We start from the raw sequence: 20087 nt of genomic DNA on the forward strand, positions 1-20087 counted from the left end.
TAAGAGAATTTGTTAACAGATTGCATGTGAGGTATGACAGAAATGGAGGAGTCCAGATGATTCCAAAACAGATCTGGTTATCTTCATTCCATTTTATAGTCACATAAATCAGCATCCACCATGACCCTCTTCTTCTCTACCTCTACCCACCCCAGGTCCAGTCGTATTTACAGCCAATATGTTAATACAAGTTGTCTGCCATTAGGGCTTATAGAATCTATTCTGATTTTCCCTTTATACAAGTTTACAGAGTCCAGACTGAGTATAAGACCGTCATTGTAACTAGATTTTTGTTGTACGTGTTTCTTCTTCCTTTTCTATGGTATCTAAAATTTTATTTATGTTTTCACAGCCTGATTGTATATGAGCTTTTGTTGTTATTTTTACACTGGGGAAGCATATTTGGGAGGGAGTGAGAGATGAATGAGGGAAGGAGGGGATGGATGGATGGATAGATGGATGGGGAAAGAGATAAAGGGATGGTACAGCCACTGTGGAGAACAGAATGGAAGGTCCTTAAAAAACTAAAAGTAGAACTACTATACGACCCCACAATCCTATTTTTGGGCATATATCCAGAGAAAACCGTAATTCTAAAAGATACATGCACCCCAATGTTCACTGCAGCACTGTTTACAATAGCCAGGACATGGAAGCAACCTAAACATCCATCAACAGAGGAATGGATCAAGAAGATGTGGTACATATATATAATGGAATATTACTCAGCCATAAAAAAAGAATGAAATAATGCCATTTGTAACAACATGGATGGACCTAGAGATTATCATACTAAGTGAAGTAAGTCAGACAGAGAAAGACAAATATCATATGACATTGCCTATATGTGGAACCAAAAAAAAAAAAAAATGATACAAATGAACTTATGTACAAAACAGAAATAGACCCACAGACATAGAAAACAAACTTATGGTTACCAAGGAGGGGGCGACAAATTAGAAGGTTGGGATTAACATATACATAGTTCTATATATAAAACAGATAACAAACAAGGACCTACTATATAGCACAGGGAAGGATAGTCAATATTTTGTAATAACATATAAGGGAAAAAGAATCTGAAAAAGAATATATATATATATATATATATATATATATATATATATATCTGAATCACTTTGCTGAATCACACCTGAAACTAACACAACATTGTAAATCAACTATACTTCAACTTTTTTGAAAAAGAGAGGTAAAGGGAAAGAGCTAGGCAAAGGTTCAGGGGGCTGTTGAGAAAGATAGGGAGAGAGAGAGGAAGAGAAAGAATATGAAATGGCCAAATAATAAATAGGTAAGTTGAGTCGGAAAGTGAAGCAGTAAATGCAAGGAGACATCCACTGGGCAGAATGAAAGAATGTGACGGCTCAGGATAGATTCATCACCACTCTTGGAACATCAGAAAAAATAAGATACTCACTGCCAGTGTAGCAGTAGTCTGTCCCCAGGTTGATGACTAATAGAACTTACGATAATAGTTCACATTAATTTATTTTGAGGCAAAGGATAAAAAAAGAGAGAACAAAATTTGAAAGACTAAGAGGAAAACCTAAGTTCAGTATATGCTAAATCAGAAAAATGTTTTTATAACTTCAAGAAGGAGGATAGCATTCTAAATTTATTGTTCTAAAAAGATAGCAAGATAGGATAAATAGTAGCACCAGGATGATGATTTTGGATGTGTTAAGTTTATCACCTTGAGACCAGATTTATCTATACATTCACACTCCATATACTTGTATGATAGCTGTTGAGAATCTATATAATGGAAAAGCAGAAAAGAAACAAGTAAAGAATCAGAGTGAAGAGAAAATATCGATAAGAAAATAAAGCCAAGGGTAAAATTAATACACAACCACTCACCTCCCTCAGAAAAGGAAAGCAAAGCAAATGCAAACATGAAGTTCTGCAGAGTCGTCAGAGATAGCCTATAAGTTTGGTTTTGAGTTCCCTACCAACCAAAGCAAAGAGGAAAATGTGATCATGTATAAAAGCCTACAGTTTCTGTAAGGTTAAAATAAACCAGCAGGGTTGCAGAAGCTAAGATTAAAATCTAAAGAAACCATATTCTGTGGAGCCATGTAATATGGATAAAGACTTTGACAATATTCTTTCAATAAATACAATAACACGTTTCTTAGAACCAGTTTCTTCTTAGGCTCTTAATGAATCATTCATCTTTTACGCTTCTTAAGCAAAACATCACCTCTTAATTCTGTTAACTTTTATTTCATAATAATTTTTTTAGAACAATTACAAATGTACCATAAAATGATCCTTGCCACCATGGTAAACCATTTGACCTGGCTGTTGCTTTGTGTATGTCAGTTAATGTGATAAAAGGGCAGCAGTTTCTAGATGTAATTTCTGCAGATGTTTTATGCAAAACAACAACATTTTTGCAACTTCTGCCATTTGACCTATGTCAAGCAAGCTTCCTGGAAACAAATCCAGTTGACAGATTCCACTAGGATTAGGACTGAATGAAAACCTTCTGATCGGGACTGAAGCCAAGATTGTTGGTCCCGCTGTGGGTTTTCTTAGGCTGGGACGGTTCTGGAGGTCACCATCATTAGTATCAATATGGCCACGTAATTGGCCCCTCACTTGCTCAACCGTTACAAATGCGCTTGAAACAGAGCTCACTTACAATCTAAATGCGTGTGTGGGGTGGCAGTTAGGGCATTGTGCTAATTTAGGTGTTGTGTTTAAGGGGCAAGAAAAGATATGCTGATGTTTTACTCATCTTCAAATTAACTGTAAATTATGCATCCTTGTAGAGCTTCTCCTCAGGCAAGTGAGGAAGTCCCCGTTGCTAAAATGGGTGTATAAAAATCAAAATGAAATTTTTTTCCTGGCACCTGCTGGATGACAAAGAATTATCATCAGTGGCAATGTTGCCCTGGAATGCAGGATTTCATTTCTTTCCACTGGGTAGTCAGAATGTGTGTGGGGGGTTGCTCTCAGCCCCTCCCAAAGTCCCCTCTTCCTCTTGTCTTGCCCCCTCTCCCCCTCATTCTTGTGCCTGTGCAGACATCTGAGTCGCCCGCTAATCACTTTCACTTCTGCTGGGGAAATTACAACACGCTTCTGTGGAGGATAGAGAAAAGGAAAAAACTTAGATCTGCTGATACCAAATCACTGGACTTTGGAAGGTCAGTAATCTGTCAAGACCAACAAAACCATAAAATTCCCACGTGTCTCAGAGAAGCACTGGGGCATAAATGGGGAAGGAATAAAAAAGAGTCAGAAGAGGAATAGAAGAAGAAAAAAAATACAAAGAGATGAAGACAGAAGCAAATAGTGTGGTGTGAATGTCCACGCACTCATCTATAAATCCTTACTGAGTGTTGGGAAGGGCAGGGCACCAGACATCACATGTTAGTTTCCACTAGGGTCTGACTCTGGGAATATCTGCTGAATCAGTAGCTCTGAGCTGAACCAGGAAATTCACCCACGTTAAGAGAGTCATGGTATTAATCAGGGTCACTGCAAAAAAAAGTTATAGCCGAGAGGAGGAATCCTCTAATCTGAATTTTTCTTGTCTTGTAGAGTTCCCTGCTTCATGTTCAGAGCAAAGAACACATCAACAGTCACTATTTGTCCATCGAGGGCTGTGCAGTCGGCTTCCTCTGGAAAAAGGAATCTGCGTCACTTCTAAGCTAGATTTCGTTCTTCTGCTATTTCAGAGCATTAGCCCAGAAAGGGGCCAGCTTCCGTGAGCCGTGCTGCAGAAGCAGGTGCATTTTATGTCCCACAGGTAATAACTTTGATAAGCACTTAATGAATGCCTACTTTGTGCAAGAATGGAGAGAAACAAAGCACAGCTCCTACCCTCCTGGGGCTTTAATTGTAACTTCATGAGGAGAATTTTCTTGTGTGTGGCTCCTTCGCTCAAAGAACAAAGAAGGCTTGTCAGAGGCTGCTTCAGTCAAGTGTCGGGGACAGGAGGTAGGTGGTATTTTCATTCCCATTCTACAGATGGGTAAAGTGAGTTCTAACAAAGTCAAGTTACTTGCTAAACGTCACCCAGAGGTCAGAGCTGCAGAAAAAAAAATTGATCACATGGCTGATGTTGTGTGCTGGGTAGTTTAAACCGAAAAGGAAGAAAACGCTTGTATCTAAAAAGATATGTGTTGCTGAGTTTCTCGGTTTCATTTATTCAGCAAGTAGGTGCCAGGCCCTATTCTAGCAATGAGGGTATAGCACAACTCACATGGTACTAGAAGAGAACCAGACAAGGCATTTTTAAAAAAAATATATGATGTGTCAGGTGAAAAGTGCTATGAAGAAAACAAAAACATGGGGGATAGAGCATGCTGGGAGAAGGCTGTTTTAGATAGAGTGGGTGGGGGTCTTCTCTGAGGAGGTGACATTTGAACAGAGGTCTGAATGAAGGGGAGGAGCTCATTACGTGGGAATCTGGGGGCCTCGGGGCAGGGGAACAGCAAGTAGAAAGTAATGTGCTTGGCAGGTTTGAGGAGCAGCATTGCTTGAGCACATAGAACCTGGCTGGTGGGGAGATGGAGCCAGCAAGGCAGCCAGGGGCCGGGGTCAACTCTGGCTTTGATGCTGTGTGAAACGGGGAGCAATCGAGGGTTTTAAGCCAAGAACTTACAGTGACCTGAGTTAGTTTTAACAGGATCCCTCTGGCTGGTGTGTGCATAGACTGTAGCGAGGTGAGTGTAGGAGCAGGGAGGCAGTCAGGAAGCCGTAGATGAAACTGATCATGTAAATGAGAGACGGTGAGGACTGAGGTGGGGGTGGAGCAGAGGGACTGGTGAACGTGTCGTTTGCACATGGATTCTTAACATGAAGTCTGTAGCATTGGCTGAAGGATGGGTTATGGGGCGTGAGAGAAAGAGAGGCTTACAGATCAGAAAACTTAGCTGAGCTGTAAATCCCTTACAACCCCATATTACAGGACACCCATCGGGGCCAAGGAAAACACCCTCCTCTTGGACACTTGGCCTTCCCGCCTAACAAGAGGACTATCTGCTCGGTCCTGGTTCCACCCATTACTGGGTGAGAGACTAGGGCACGTTAGGGGCCCCCTCTGCCCCTCAGTATCTTGGCTGAGAATTAGGGATGCTCATTTCTACTCTACCTACTTCAAAAGGAGGTAGTTGAACAGAACTCTAGAGTTTAGGCAGCTCAGGCTTAGGGAGTATTAGTTATGTCATCAGCACCTTCAGAGTTAACCATGAGTCAGCTGAGCTGCCTTTCGTGTATCATTAATAGATTCCAGGAAGCTCCCCTGCCCAAAAGTCTCCCTCTACCAGCCTCTCATGATGAAAGAACTTCACAATTAGCCTGATTCTCCCCTGTTCAGGCATCGTGGACCCCAGACATCCTCCTTCAAAACAGAAACTCTAACTCGAGCTATTGTCAGTCATTTGCCATTTTAGGTGAATTTACATATTTCAGATCGCCTTTCTGCCATTATAGCTGGCTTAAGTTTGAATGAGAGGAAGGAAAGAATAAATATGGGGTATAGAATGTGACAGTTGAGGGGTTGCTGAGTATGTTGTGGGCAGATTGAGAAGACCCCTTGCAGGGAGAACCTCAGAAAATAAACTCTGCCTATAGTGAAGTATTACCCAGATTTGCCTCACTTCGTGGTTTTTCTCTCATCTAGTAAAAATGAAGTCCTAGAAGGGCACCTCCTTGGAATAGTTATAACAAGTAGCTATGGAAGCCAGATTGCTCCAGAAAAATATTGAATTCGTGGCAAATAGCATGCCTCTATAGCCCTTTTGGCTTGCTTTGTTTAAACAAACTCGCCCCAAGCATCTCACGCTTCTCTAATTATGAGTGCCCCGTCAGCCTTTTAAAGAGTCATTTTCCCCTAAATATTTCTGGAAATGCCAGGAGTACTGACGTGATCAGAAATAATTCAGTTGAGTGTTCCACTATGGCGGGAATCCATGGACCCAGGCTCCGATGCTTCCACAAATATGCCCTCAGGACTAGAAGTCTGTCCCCATCCCCATGGCTGTCACGGTGACCACCGCCTGCAATCCTGGTGAATCTGGAATACCTGCCAGTTCCCTAAACTGGAAGCCCTTGTCATTCCCCACTCAGCAAAGTGAGAGGAGAATGCTCAGGGGTGACATTCAGCTACAAGTCCCACGGCACATTTGCTCAGCCTCAGATGTCATAGCGGCTCATGGTAGGGCTTCCTCACTGGAGGTGTGAGGAGCCAAGCAGGGCACCATCAGCCCACACCCTAACAGTTCACCCCGTGTGTGATGTCTCCAGGGTTGAAACTCTGCTGCTGTCACCGTTGCAGCTACCATCATCTCCTCGGGGAGAGTCATCTCTGTGCCCAAGCCAGGATAACTGGGATTCAAAGCCAGAGGATGTCATTGCTGTAGTACACTCAGCTGGGGGCTGCACTGCGAAGTTGCTTGAATGCCAGTGTGTTCCTACTGTTATAGGGTTATCATTCTTCCAAGTCATGTCCGCTGTGCCTCTTTCCAAGGCTGTAAATGTGCCCCAGGCTGCCCAGGTCAGGACAAGTTCTAGAATCAGTTGAGAGACTACCTGTAACCCCTACTCTCCACTAATGTCAACCTTTACTCCTGGAATTGCAGTGCCAGTTTCATTCTTCCCTGGAGGCACCTCTTCTCCTACAATCTGTCCTCCACCTGGAGCACCTTGTTTTGCAGATGTTGGTTTGCAGTGCATTGGTGGGAAGAATTCCAGTCTTTTCTAGGAAGGTTCTTAAGCCCTCCTGTTGAAAATCAGTAGAGACAAATGAATGCGTTGGAGAAGGGAGCAGACAAGCTCCCTCCTAGAAGCTCCAGAGCCACAGTTCATGCCCGGTCCTGGATTCTGCTGTCATAAACCAAGGCTGAACCTCTTCCCCATTCTCCCCTTAACAGACACCAAACAGTACATTCCATGAAACCACAAAGACTAAAACCTCCTCTCTTCTCCCCACATCTCTATTCAAGGAACACTGTAGATGATTGAATTCAAGACACGTTTAGCTGGTACTAATGGTTAACTGGGAGTTCCTAAGTAGAAGTCAGAATTATTTACAAATTCACAATAGGGATATGTTTTTAGTGGTTGCATGTAAATGCTCACAGTCCCAAACAGGATGGGACCTGGTTGAGGAGGCAGGCTGTGAAATATAGGCTACCAACATCTTTCCTTAAAATAACATGTGTTGTGAAACTTTTCTCCTCATAAAAGTCATATATCTTTATTGGAGGAAGTAAAAAAGTACAGAAAAATATGTTGAAGGAAATAATCAACTGTCATCCACTTCTGAGAGATAACCTCGATTAATATATTAATGCATTTCCTGTGAAATTTCTTAGCATAAATTAACATATTTTAGAAAACATAATCTAATATAAAGTCATGAAATACATAAAGATATATTTTTAAAAGATAGTATTATATGCATTTTATATACACACACTATACATTCTCATAGCTGTATAAATATCTATTATTAGTAAGTATAATAAGTAAATATATACTTATTTTATTGTAAGCATTTTCCCAGGTAATTAGGAAATCATGATTTTTTTCTAGATAGGTTTGTTTATTAAATAACAATAGACCACGGTGTTTCAGGTGTAGCATATTCTTTGTATTAAATAGATACAGAGTTAACCAAAACATGCATGTTCACATGCAAAACTCCTCTTTGACCCTTTGTTAGCTTTTGTTATCTGTCCTAGCTTGAGAACAAAAAATGTCATTTTCCTTCAAAGGGAAATCATGATTTTTGATGGCAGCATTTCATCTTATGGATGCAACATAATTTATTTAACCATTCTCCCATTGGTCGAGATTAGGGTGCTTTCTAGTTTTTTATTAGCACACAGTGTCTCTTATTCTTAGTGAGGTAGGACATATACTTAGGAGCAAACATCTTTCTCAGTGGAGAGATATTTGGCATTTGGGGGTATAATGCCATGTGAACAGCCGGTTGTGATGTGGTACCAGGCTCGAGGTGGGTGACTGGGCTAGAGAACAGGCAGCTGCACCTGGTTCAACTTCAGCTTTCGTTTCTGATGGGAGGAATCCAGACACCCAGTTCCTAATGTTCGTCTATCTTATTTTTTTTTAATTTTTATTTTCTATTGGAGTAGAGTTGATTAACAATGTTGTATTAGTTTTAGGTGATTCAGTTATACATATAAAATGTATCTATTCTTTTTCAAATTATTTTCTCAATTAGGTTGTTGCAGAATATTGAGCAGAGTGGATACATAACTTTGTCAAATCACTTAATTTACCTGCCTCAGTGTCCTTATCTAGAAAACAAGGATAATCTCATCAGTTTTCTAACAGATTTATTTATTTATTTATTTATTTGGTTGCACGAGGTCTTAGTTGCAGCAGGCAGGCTCCTTAGTTGCAGCTCCCAGGCTCCTTAATTGAGGCTCGCAGGCTCCTTAGTTGAGGCTCACCAACTCCTTAGTTGTGGCATGCGAACTCTTAGTTGCACAAGCACCTGGGATCTAGTTCCCTGACCAGGGATGGAACCCAGACCCCCTGCATTGGGAGCACGGAGTCTTATCCACTGCACCACCAGAGAAGTCTCTCCCATCAGTTTTGTAAAAGCTGTCAACTACTACACAAGGATGAGGTCTTAGTTTAAGCACATACTGTGCTCACAGAGCTAAATGAATCCCTCAGTGCTCTGCATCAGACGGCTGATTTTGATTTCTGGATCCATCATTCATTACTTGTTATTATGTAACTTAGACACGTTACTTAACTTCTCTTTCCTCCATTTCCTCATCTATCAAATGGATAACAGAAGCACCTCGTAGGTGAGGATTAGGTAAGATCAAGCTATGAAAGCAAGTAGCATGCATTCGTTACCACCATCATCATTGCTACTTACTATTAAGCAGTGAATTTAGACTCAGTGCAAAGCTGTTTGGAAGTCACTGGCTTCCTGTTGAATGTTCTTAAAGCACCGGCGGTGTGAGTATGTCTATATCATGTAGTTACAAATGTTATCAGAAAAGCGAGGTAACGTTATTCAAAAGGCCCAAGCAAATTAGTGAAGTCAGCGTTGTTCAAAACGTGCACCCTGAGGTTTCCAGTTCTGCAGTGTGCCCCAGGGACCTGCTGGGCCATCAGAATGCTAAGGGCAATCGGGAATTTCAAGACCCCTCAAGAACATAGCTTTGCTTTCATGGCAAAAACTGTTAGCTAATGAACAAAATCATTTCTCCTTGGGCCCACAAGTGGACCTCGTGTCCTAGGTCCCATGCAGTTAGGTGCGACCACGTGACATTGTGGGCCTTATGGTCTCTGTCTCAAACACCCAGCTCTGCCGCTGCTGCATGAAAGCAGCCCTAGCCAGTGTGCAAACAGATGTGTGCTCTAGCCCAGTACAACCTGACAAAACTCGGCTGTAGTTTGCCAGCCCCTGGACTAGACAGAGCAAGCAAGGAAGCGTTGTACCACATGGTTGGAAAGGAGAAATTGCCCGATAGGTAGGACCTTGTGGACCCCAGCCTGAAGTGTGCTTTTTACCCAAAGAGCAGAAGGGAAGCCTTCATAGCGTTTTGGAAAGGGCGTGACCTGGTATATATACGCCCGGCCCTCAGTCGACCAGTGTTTCAGCTTACCGTCGCCATGCGAACCACTGGTCCCCCTTGATTACTTCCTCTGTAGAGTCTCCTACAGAAATTCAGAGCAAGCTCCTGACTGAGCTGGTATCTTCAGGGAAAGACCAGCAGCCAGACCCCAAAGCGCCTCATGAGGCAGCACTGAGAACCTTGGTGAATTTGCTAATCCGAGGTGGGAAGGGAACCCCGAATCTCCCAGCCCACTTCTCTTTCTTCCTGTCAAGACTTACACTAAGTTCAAGCGATTAACATATTAAATCAGAAGCCCAACTTAGTAATTGTCAGTGAAAGCCATAATTGCCAGGTGTGAGCTGTCCCCACTGACATACCTACATGGGAATAACATAACAATAATCATAATGGTTGGCATTTATTAACTGTGTGCTGAGCACAGTATGAAGCACACGGCGTGATTACCTCGTTTAATCATCACCACAAGCCTATCAGGTAGGAACTGCGGTTAAGCCCCCTTTACAGAGAGAGCCAGAGGTCATGTAATTTGTAAGATGGCAAATCTAGTGGGCGGTAGAGCCGGGAACTGAACCACATGGTATAAACCAGAGTCGGAGCTCTTAACTGCCACAATAGGGTGTCCCATCGATGGCAGATATGCTCAGGAGGTTCTAGTGGACTTTAAACCCATGAGAGAAAGGAAGGCAGGAAGTCCAATTTTATCGTATGTCCATTTCACAGAAGACTGATATTGCCAACTGGTCCTTAGCACACAGAGTCCTTTGGCTACAACCCTCCATCCACCTCCACACTGGCCGTGGCCTTCCCCCTAAAACAGGAATTCCCAAATCCTGTTATCTCCTAGATGGAGTCCAAGAAAGCACTGCAGAGTTTTGTCTTGCTGACTCTCTTTTCCCTCTGCGCCTGGTCTTATCTGCCATTCTGCCCCTTTAGATGATTTTGCATCTATTTTAAGGGAATTTCATAGTCAAACTAGGAGGGTAATTCCTTCCACCCCACCCCACCATCCGGGCAGTCCCTAAACATGATTAATCCTCACCTAGTAAGATGCAAATTTCTTCAGAATCTTTATTTATATCCTCACTATGTTAATAAAAAAAAGAAAGAAAAAGGAAGAAAAGCAAAGCAAAGAAAAGAAGCCATATCTGGAGTGGAATGGTTAAGAAGAACACAGTTTGCCCCACTAAATAATGAAAATCCTTACCTCCAACAGTGTAGACCAGGGCTCTCCCTCAAGGGTTGGAAGTGTTCACTAGGGAGGGCATCTCAACTTTTGAACTCCTTCAAAGAAAGCAGAAATGAAGGAAAATATCTGCTTTGGTAGACGAGACTGGGTCCTTATGATTTATGAATTACATCCTCATGAACAAGTCGAATCCTACATCCACTAAAATGGATGCGCTCCCCCCCCCCACAAAGAATAAGCGAGGCGCTGTTGGTGGAGGGGAGGCATGTAATCGCGGGAACTCCGCGGGTTAGCCCCAGATACACAGCTGTTCAGTGCCCTCCAAGAGCCTGTACATCTCTCAAAATGACTAACTTGTTCCTTTGGGACAGTATTTGACCCATGAAGTCGTATACCATAAAGTTTTAATAAAATTTGTTTTTTCAAAGTGCTGCTTTAACGAGCAGATGAATGACCATATGGGAGTTTAAAAATTAGTCAAAGGACCAGTCTGATGCTTTGTGAAGACTTAAAGGGGTGGGATAGGGAGGTTGGGAGGGAGGCTCAAGAGGGAGGGGCTATGGGGATATATGTATACATGTGGCTCTTTCACTTTGTTGTACAGCAGAAACTGACACAATACTGTAAAGCAATTATACTCCAATAAAGATTTTTAAAAAAATTAGTCAAAGGAGTCTTAGCAAACAAATACTTTAAACTTGCCCCCTCTTCCCCCCTAACTACTCTCGATTGTCATCTAAACAAACTTCAACTTCTCACCTAGAATGGAACACATATATTCTTACAAAACAAATATTAATAGAATAACTCTTGTGCTTTATTATTTTAGCTGATTTATATCAATGTATCAACAGTCCAAAGAAAATAGGAGACATATGTTGTTGGTTTTTAATAACTTTTTTCTTTTTTATTATTATTATTGACATAATTCACATAACATAAACTTCACCAATTTTTTAAAGTCCAATTCAGCAGGTTTTAGTATATACTTAATTTTGTACAACCATCCCCACTATCCAATGCCAGAGCATTTCCATCACCCCAACAATAAAACCTGTACTTATAAGCAGTCACTCCCAATTCCCTTCTTCCTAAAACCCCTGGCAACCACTAATCAACCTTCTGTCTCTGTGGACCTGCCTGTTCTGGACATTTAATATAAATGGAATCATATAATATATGGCCTTCTGTGTCTGTCTTCTTTCACTTGCCCTCATGTGTTAAAGATTCATCCATGTTATAGTATGTATCAATCCGTACTATATTCCCTTTCATGGCTAAATTAAATTATGTTGAATGGATATACCACATTCATCAGTTGATGGACATTTCGGTTGCTTCCACTTTTTGGCTATTATGAATAACACTGTTATGAACATCCATGTATAAGTTTTGGTGTGAATATATGTCTTTCTTTCTCCTAGATAGATACCTAGGAGTAGAATTGCTGGGTCATATGGCAACTCTATGTTTAACGTTTTAAGGAACTGCCACAGTGGCTGCGTCACTTTATAATCTCATCAGCAATATAAGAGAGTTCCATGTTCTCCACGTCCTTAGCAGCAGTTATTATTTTTCTTTTCTTTTAATTCTAGCTGTCCTAGTGGGTTTGAAGGGATACCTCATGTGTTTTTTATTTGCATTTCCCTAATGACAAATGCTGCTGAGCATCTTTTCATGTGTTGATTGAACATTTGTATGTCTTCTTTAGAGAACTGTCTATTCATCTGGCCATTTTTTAAAACATAAAGTTGTCCTCTTATTATTGAGTTGTAAAAGTTATTTATATATACTGCATCTAGACCGTTATCAGATACATGCTTTTCAAATATTTCTTCTGTTTTGTGGGTTGTCTTCTCATTTTCTCCATTATATCCTTCAAAGCAGAAAAGTTTTTAATTTTGATGCATTCCAGGTTATTCATTTTTGCCTTGTTTGTTTGTGCTTTTGGTGTCATATCCAAGAAACCATTGCCTAATCCAAGGTTATGGAGATTTACACCTGTGTTTTCTTCTAAATGTTTTGTAGCTTTAGCTACATGTTGAGCAAATTTTTATATATGATATGAGGTAATGATCCAACTTCATTCTTTTGCATGTGGCTATCCAGTTGTCCTAGCACCATTTGTTGAAAAGATTATTCTTTCTTCATTGAATAGTCTCTACATTCTTGGCAAAAATCAGTTGTCCATAGACATGCAGGTTCCTGAATTCTCAGTTCTATTCTATTGATCTAAATATCTTTTCTTATGCCAGTCCACACTATCATGATTACTGTGACCTTGTAGGAAGTTTTGAGATCAGGAGTTGTGAGTCCTCCAACTTTACTATCCTTTTAAGGTATTATTTTGCTATTCTGAGCTAATAACTTTTTAAAACATCAATTTAAAAATGAAGTTGCAAACTGGCACAACAGTGTAAAGCTATTATACTCCAATAAAGATGGGGGAAAAATTTTTTTTTAAAATAAATAAAGCAAACATTCCTTTCCACCAAAAAAAAGAAAAAAAATGAAGCTGCAACTCACTGAAGTCACGTTCTTCAGTACTATGCCAGGCCGCCTCTCAAATAAAGACTAAAATAGAGATCCTTGGGCTCTGCCTTTAGAGATTGGTTCAGTAGGTTTGAGATGGTGCCCAGATATCTGTACTTTAAACAAATTCCCAAATGATTTGGTGGAGAGCTCAGTTGGAAACCAGTGCTGTAAGGAATGGCCAAATAAAATACTGTGGAGGGTCAAAGCAAGGAAGATTTTGTTGAAATGTCACACTTGGGAGGAAACACTAGGCAAAGTAAGAGAAAACTGGCTACAGTAAAGAAGAGGGGGATAGAAAAACACAAGCTACTAGTAGTCTAACCAAGAAGTAGAACTGACCAAGAAATGAACATCACATCAGCCGCTTACTCCCTTGGCCCCCGGATGGCCCTGGCTGTGACTGTATGGCGTATCCTGCAACGAGATGTACCTTCTACCAAGTCCTTATCATACCTAAACTCATAGGATTTCAGAGTGTCCTATGAGCAAATGAATGAACCATAAGGGCAAATAAGAACAAATAGTAAGAGAAAGAACTAACATCTATTTACTGCTTATTATGTGCCAAGCTATGTTCTAGATGCTTTATATGTAAGAACCCATTAATTCTTATAACAATCCTAGGAGGCAGATACTATCATCCTCACTCATTTTACAGGTAAGGAATCTGAGGTACACAGAGGTTAAGGAGTTTGTCAAGGTCACATGGTAAGAAATAGCAGAGCCAGATTCAAACCCAGGCAGTTTTGCACCAGAGTTCACACTCTTAAGCTGCTTCAAGAAAAAAGAGAAAAAGAAGAAATGAAGGCTGAGGCCATTAATGATACGATTTAGGTCCCCCCTACTTGGAGGGACTTTCCTGGTTGTCCAGTGGTTAAGACTTCTCACTCTCAATGCAGGGGGCACAGGTTCAGTCCCTGGTCAGGGAACTAAGATCCCACAAGCCACACAGTGTGGCCAAAAAAAAAAAAAAAAAAAAGCTACTTGGGGCAAATTTTCATTTGAGAGAAGTGAACACACAAACCCTTCTGAGGCCCCCTGTTGCTGGCCCAGCTCTGCCAGGAATGTTAGGAAGACCATGGGAGCCCAAAGGGCACTTAGCTCCCTCTTCACAGAGACTACAGGGGCTACCATGGGTGGCGGGTCGTTTGGACCTCCGTGGCAATGGAGACAAGCCAAGACTGTTCCAAGTTTCTAAGACTTCCAAGTTAGAGTTAATTGAGTCCCTTTTTGGTAGATTTCATTAAAACAACTATCCAAAAAAAAGAAGGTATTCGTCCTTAGTTATCTAGGTAGGGGAAAATAACTTATTAAAATTACCGTAATTTTGGTAGCAAGAAAAGTTTGAATGATGCTCTCAGGGGCTCTGAAGGACTTTTATTTCTGGAGATACTGGAACATGTAAAATATCTGGAGGATATACTTTTGCATCTGAACGTGGAAGCATTGCTTTGCTGTGTTTCCCGATGGTGACTGAAAGCCAGCAATGAGTGGGTTACATCGATGGCAGGAATTGTCAAGCTCCACACTATTGGCATTTTAGGCTGGCGAATTCTTTGTAGTTCCTTGTGCATTGTGGAATGTTTAGCAGCATCCCTGGCATCTACCCACCAGATGCCAATGAAATTCCCCCCTTTCCAGCTGTGAGAACTAGGCATCACCAACTGTCCACTGGGCAAAAATTACCCCCAGTTGACAACTACTGATCTAGGGGAAACCATTATAATTAATGTCTCCTCCATGATCTCTTCAAGCTTTGCATGAAATGTTCACTTGTTAATCACAGTGCTTCAAATACTTGCATGTTATGCCTAAGAATACTTATAAACAAAATATGTTTAACAGCAGGATAGGAATATGTTTGTGTCCTTGGAAGAGGGAGAGGAGACAATATGTTCTTGGTGATAGTAAGTTGGTAATACTACTCTTATTATTACTATTAACTATTACTACTGCTGTTATTAGTGTCAAGTACTGTGCTAAAATTAGCATAAATAATCTCATTGAATCCTCATAACAGCCCTAAGAGCGAATGCAATCTTTATGCCTATTTGATAGACTGGGAAACTGAGGTAACTAAGTCAAGCTCACACATCAGCTCAGAAGCATCAGAGCCTGCATTCTTTCTAGTTCTGCCCTAGTCCAAGCCAGTTGCTTTCTCACAGAAGGATCTTTGTGATCTCTCAAGAGGCTCAGACTATATCTATCTGCCCCCACCTGACACCAACTCTTGCTCACCCTATAAGTCTCAATCTGCCTCCTCCAGAACCTTCCCTGATCCCTGATCTCACCCTCTGACCTCCTATGCTCCTGTCACACCCTGTACACATCTTCATTATTGCATTTACTGTATCATATCATCTGTTTGTGTTTCTGACCCCTCTTCACTGGGAGAGATTTGAGGACCAGAAGTTTCCCTCATTTGTCTCTATCTGCATTGCCTTACATATTGGCATGCAGGCAGAGCCCAATAAATACAGGCTGTCTAGTAAAAGCTTTGCAGCTAGGAACAGGATTACTTCTGTACGGATTGAGAGAAATGAGGAGTAAAAGTCCAGGGACCTGAGCAGAGAAAGTGAGTTGAAAAGAGGAAAAGAAACTTACCCACAATTACATAGTTGGGGGTGGGGGTGAGGCAAGAAGGGGTCCCCAAAGCCAAAGCCAAAATCCAGTCCCCTGTCCCCCTGCTGAGTGCTTTGTGCACCATGTTATACAAACATTGATGCTGAAGTGAAACGGGTTTTGATGGCACTGATATAAGTAAACAAATGAATGTGTGGGTTGACACTTGGCCAGCAATAAATTCATAAAAGGTAAATATTGACATCTGAAGATTATATGTCACTATGTTTACTGTGTAGAGAACGCGACCAGGAGTTAGGAAAGCTTGCATGTTCATTCTGGTTCTTTGGCAAATCAGTGAGACTGTAGTCAAATCATTCCATTTCTCTGTGCTTTTATTTCTTTTGGCTGTAGAATTTTGCTGGTTACAGAGCATGTGATCAACTTCTCTGCTTTTAAATGTCTTTCTCTATTTAAGCGAGCTCAGCTGGTTGTGGAAAATCTGTGGTTCTCTTGGGTTTCATAAGGATAAAATCCCACAGTGATCTGTAACTTGTGTGGTTTACACAATTATAGAACCCCAAAGCTTTGGGGAGCCTGATAAATCATATAGTGAAAATTTCCAGCTAGTGGCTGAATTTCTTTTACAGAATCCCCAGCAGGTGCTCAACGAGTCTCACTTCACAATCCATGATGTAAGCAGGAAAGTGGTTCAGTTAGAAGGAAGCTAGTATAGTGCATGCTTGTGTGTCTGTGTGCGTGTGTCATTTCTGATTGGCATGTCCATCTCACTTTCTGTAGGGCTTATGATTTGTTGGTTTCTTTACATTGCCAGTCATTAGCATGGGGCTTAGTGACAACAATAATCATGTAACATAACAGCACTTATGAAATGTCAGAGCCGGTGTTAAATGCTTAACATAGAATAGCTTGTTTAATCTGTATAAGAAACTTATGAAGCAAATATTATTACCTTTATTTTTCAGATAAGGAAACTAAGATTCAGAGAGGTTAACTAAGTTGCCTAAAGACACATGTCTACTAAGAGGTAGAATCTCATGTTTATTTCAGACAGAGCTGGAACTATTAATAACTAAGTAAATGTTTACTGAATCCAACTAATGATATCCCTATCCACCACCATGTCTTATTTCCCTGCTACAGATGAGAGAAAAGTATAAAGCTTACACATGCCAAACAGTAGCAATATTTGTATAAGTATAGTGGATTTAATTCAACTGAGGGATTGGTTTTTCATATTATTGGAGGTTTTCCTTCAGCTATCAAACTTGAGTTTCAAAAATACAAATGAGAAGATAAAAAAATATTTTAAGATATACTTCACCAGGCCGTATTTACAGATGCTGTATGTAAGTTAATATATTATCAATTCTGCTGTAAACAAAGCAGTAAAATATAAGGCTGGATCAATATGGAAAGCAGAACAGTAATTTAGGCTTTGCTAAAGAAAGAAGCCAGAAAAGACATGTCTCTTGGGAGATTACCAGGATTTGTTTTTCTTTTAAAGCACAACCTAAAATACAGAAGCAATGTCTATATTAATTTTAAAAATGGAAACCTTAGGCAGATGTAGCCAGAATGAGTGAATTAACTGAAGGTTGATGTTTTCATTTATGGATGTGTGTTTTAAATAAAGAAGGAGTTTGACCATCTCACCTAGTTAATCATTAACAGGAAACTCTAGCCTAACTCACAAAGCAGGTAAAGTTTATTTTTAGGCGTTCAACTGGCTTCTCTCTCTGGCTTCTCTTTTGGGGTTACCCTAGATGCCTAGTAACCTTAGCCTGCCTCTCTCCTCCGGAAGGAGAAAGCACACCTTTACTTCTTATGTCAGGATCTCTTCAGATGCAAGTGTTAAAGAGCTAACACCAACTGGCTGAAGGGGAAAAAAATAATTTATGAGAGTGTGTAATTGTCAAGTCTAGGGGTAGGCCTAGCCTGAGGACCTAGACCTTCAAATTATATAATTGAGGATCTGTCTATCTCCAGATCCCTTTCTTTTTTCTTATTTTTTTTGTCAACCTCTTTCTGATGGAGGTTCTAAGTGGTGGAATACAGCTGCTCCAAGCTGGAGTCTTGCCAGCTTAGCTACTCCTGTTGAAAAAGAACAAGTTTCTGAATAGTCCCTGAAGGTCTAGAATGAAGGCTCATTTGTGCCTGTCATGTGCCCATCTCTGACCTAAGGCCAGGCCTGTCCCATCTATAGAGTTTGGGATGGGGTTAATCCCACCACAAACACATGGACTCAAGTTGGGAAGAGGATAGTTTTCCAAAGGAAAATTGAGGTACGAGTACCGTATGTGGAGAGTGAATGTGTGGCAGGCACAAACAATACCTACCCCCATCTGGTTACCATAGAGGACACACCAGGGACCCTCACAGGATGGAGATTGATCATCAAAAGCATTGTGGTGTCCCTAAATGATCCCTTGCAGGTGACTCTTCCCAGTTCATATGTAAACCAATCCTCATGAATTTATGATACTGTTAACATAAAGATGGATCCAACAAAACTGGATCCATAAGGAAGACATGGAGGATCCTCAGGTAGTAGCCTGTTCTGCATAGCCATCCATGACTCCTGCTCTAATTGGATTTTTCTAGAATGTCTAGAGGAAGATGAAAGTAGAAACTGAGCTGATAATGGACAAGCAGTTTTTTAATAAGCCCATTAGTGTGGCACATTTGGGTATTTAATGATTGCTATGAATCACATTTGCCTGAGCAATTTCAGTTCTATACTACAGAAATACTTTCACGATGCTGCATAAAGATATAGATACAAAGATGTTCATTGCAGCATAGCTGACAGTCGTGAAAATGTGGGAACTTAAATATTTATCAATAAGGGAAAGTTTAAATAAACTATAGCCAAACAATAGAAACCTGTGCTGGTATTACCTGAAAATGTTGACATGGAAAGATGTCCAAAAACATCTTATTTGGTGAATAAAGTTGAAAAAAAATGTATAGTAAAATCCCATTTTTGTTTTCTTAAGAGACTATATGTATGTGCATGCAGAGACGAGGGTCCGGAAGAATGCACACCATCTCATTAAAACTGTTACATCTGCAAAATGGGATCATATGGGGGAGAGTTTTTACTTTTTAATTCACGCATTTCTGTCTTCTGTGTGTTTATATTTTTAGCTTGTATATTTTAAAGTTTTTTTTTAAGACAGAAGTCATATCTAAAATTATGTTTCATTCTTCTAATGCCATCCACACAAAGACAGTCGTTTTTCTTGGGCGCCCCCAGTCTTCCCTCTGTAAAATCTCTGTTCATTTGTCATTTTCATAACTCATACCCTCACTCCTCGCTGCTCTCTATTTGCTCTATAGAATGATCCAGTCAGGACTTACAGCCTTATTAGGCATTATTTCTAATAAAAAAGATGGACTTATAAGGTATATGTGGAATGTACTAACAGAAGAGCCATTCAATAACCTTTTATTTCTCATCCCCCCCCCCACAATTTATCCCCTCACTAATTCCAGAGAGTACTTGAACTCTTTATAATAAAACTAAATTTAGATAGATGGATGGATGGATGGATGGATGGATGGATGGATGGATGGGTAGGTAGGTAGATAGATGATAGATACATACATACATACATACATACATACATACATACATGCATACATATCTCATCTGTGGAATAAAATTCAAAACAGATCTGTTGGTTTGATGAACAGAAACACATGCGGTGAAATCACAGGAAGGTAAAATAGGAAATGAAAATCAGGACCAAGGAAAGAGGAATAAAAATATGCTGGACATCATTCAATAACTATTTGCTGATGGTAATTATAGGGATGGAAAACCCATCAGGCCTACAGAGCTAAAATTAATCAGCAAGTATTCATGGAGTGCCTCTTGCTTCTATTACTGGTTCTGGCTTCCTGCCTGCCCAGTGCCCAGGCTGGAGACATTTGCATGACAGTCAGCTTGTCAAGACAGAAGGAGCAAAATGAGTGGACAGTGGTTCACAGCAGCCTTCTAACACCCCATCATGTTCACTGGAATCACAGGCAAGCGAGATATGTTCCTTCTGTGAAAGACTATAAAACTAGCTCACAAGTTGTAAACATCAGTACATCAACTGAAAAGGGCCAATTAGTAGAGATATTATTTCTGAAAAGCAATAGTCAATTCATTTGTGCACTATTTGATATTTTTA

General features: G+C 40.6%; 1 protein-coding gene across 1 annotated transcript in view; it reads left to right on the forward strand.

Annotated features, from left to right (window-relative positions):
* The first annotated feature begins 3945 nt into the window (after positions 1 to 3945).
* NR3C1 (nuclear receptor subfamily 3 group C member 1) overlaps positions 3946 to 20087 on the forward strand; it is a 127955-nt gene continuing 111813 nt past the window's right edge. Inside the window, exon 1 of the mRNA XM_057732201.1 lies at positions 3946 to 3966. The gene's annotated coding sequence lies outside the window, so the exon portion shown is untranslated. The remainder of the gene's footprint in view (positions 3967 to 20087) is intronic.

This window comes from Hippopotamus amphibius, chromosome 1 (genome assembly GCF_030028045.1).
Source record: "Hippopotamus amphibius kiboko isolate mHipAmp2 chromosome 1, mHipAmp2.hap2, whole genome shotgun sequence".
NCBI lineage: Eukaryota > Metazoa > Chordata > Mammalia > Artiodactyla > Hippopotamidae > Hippopotamus > Hippopotamus amphibius.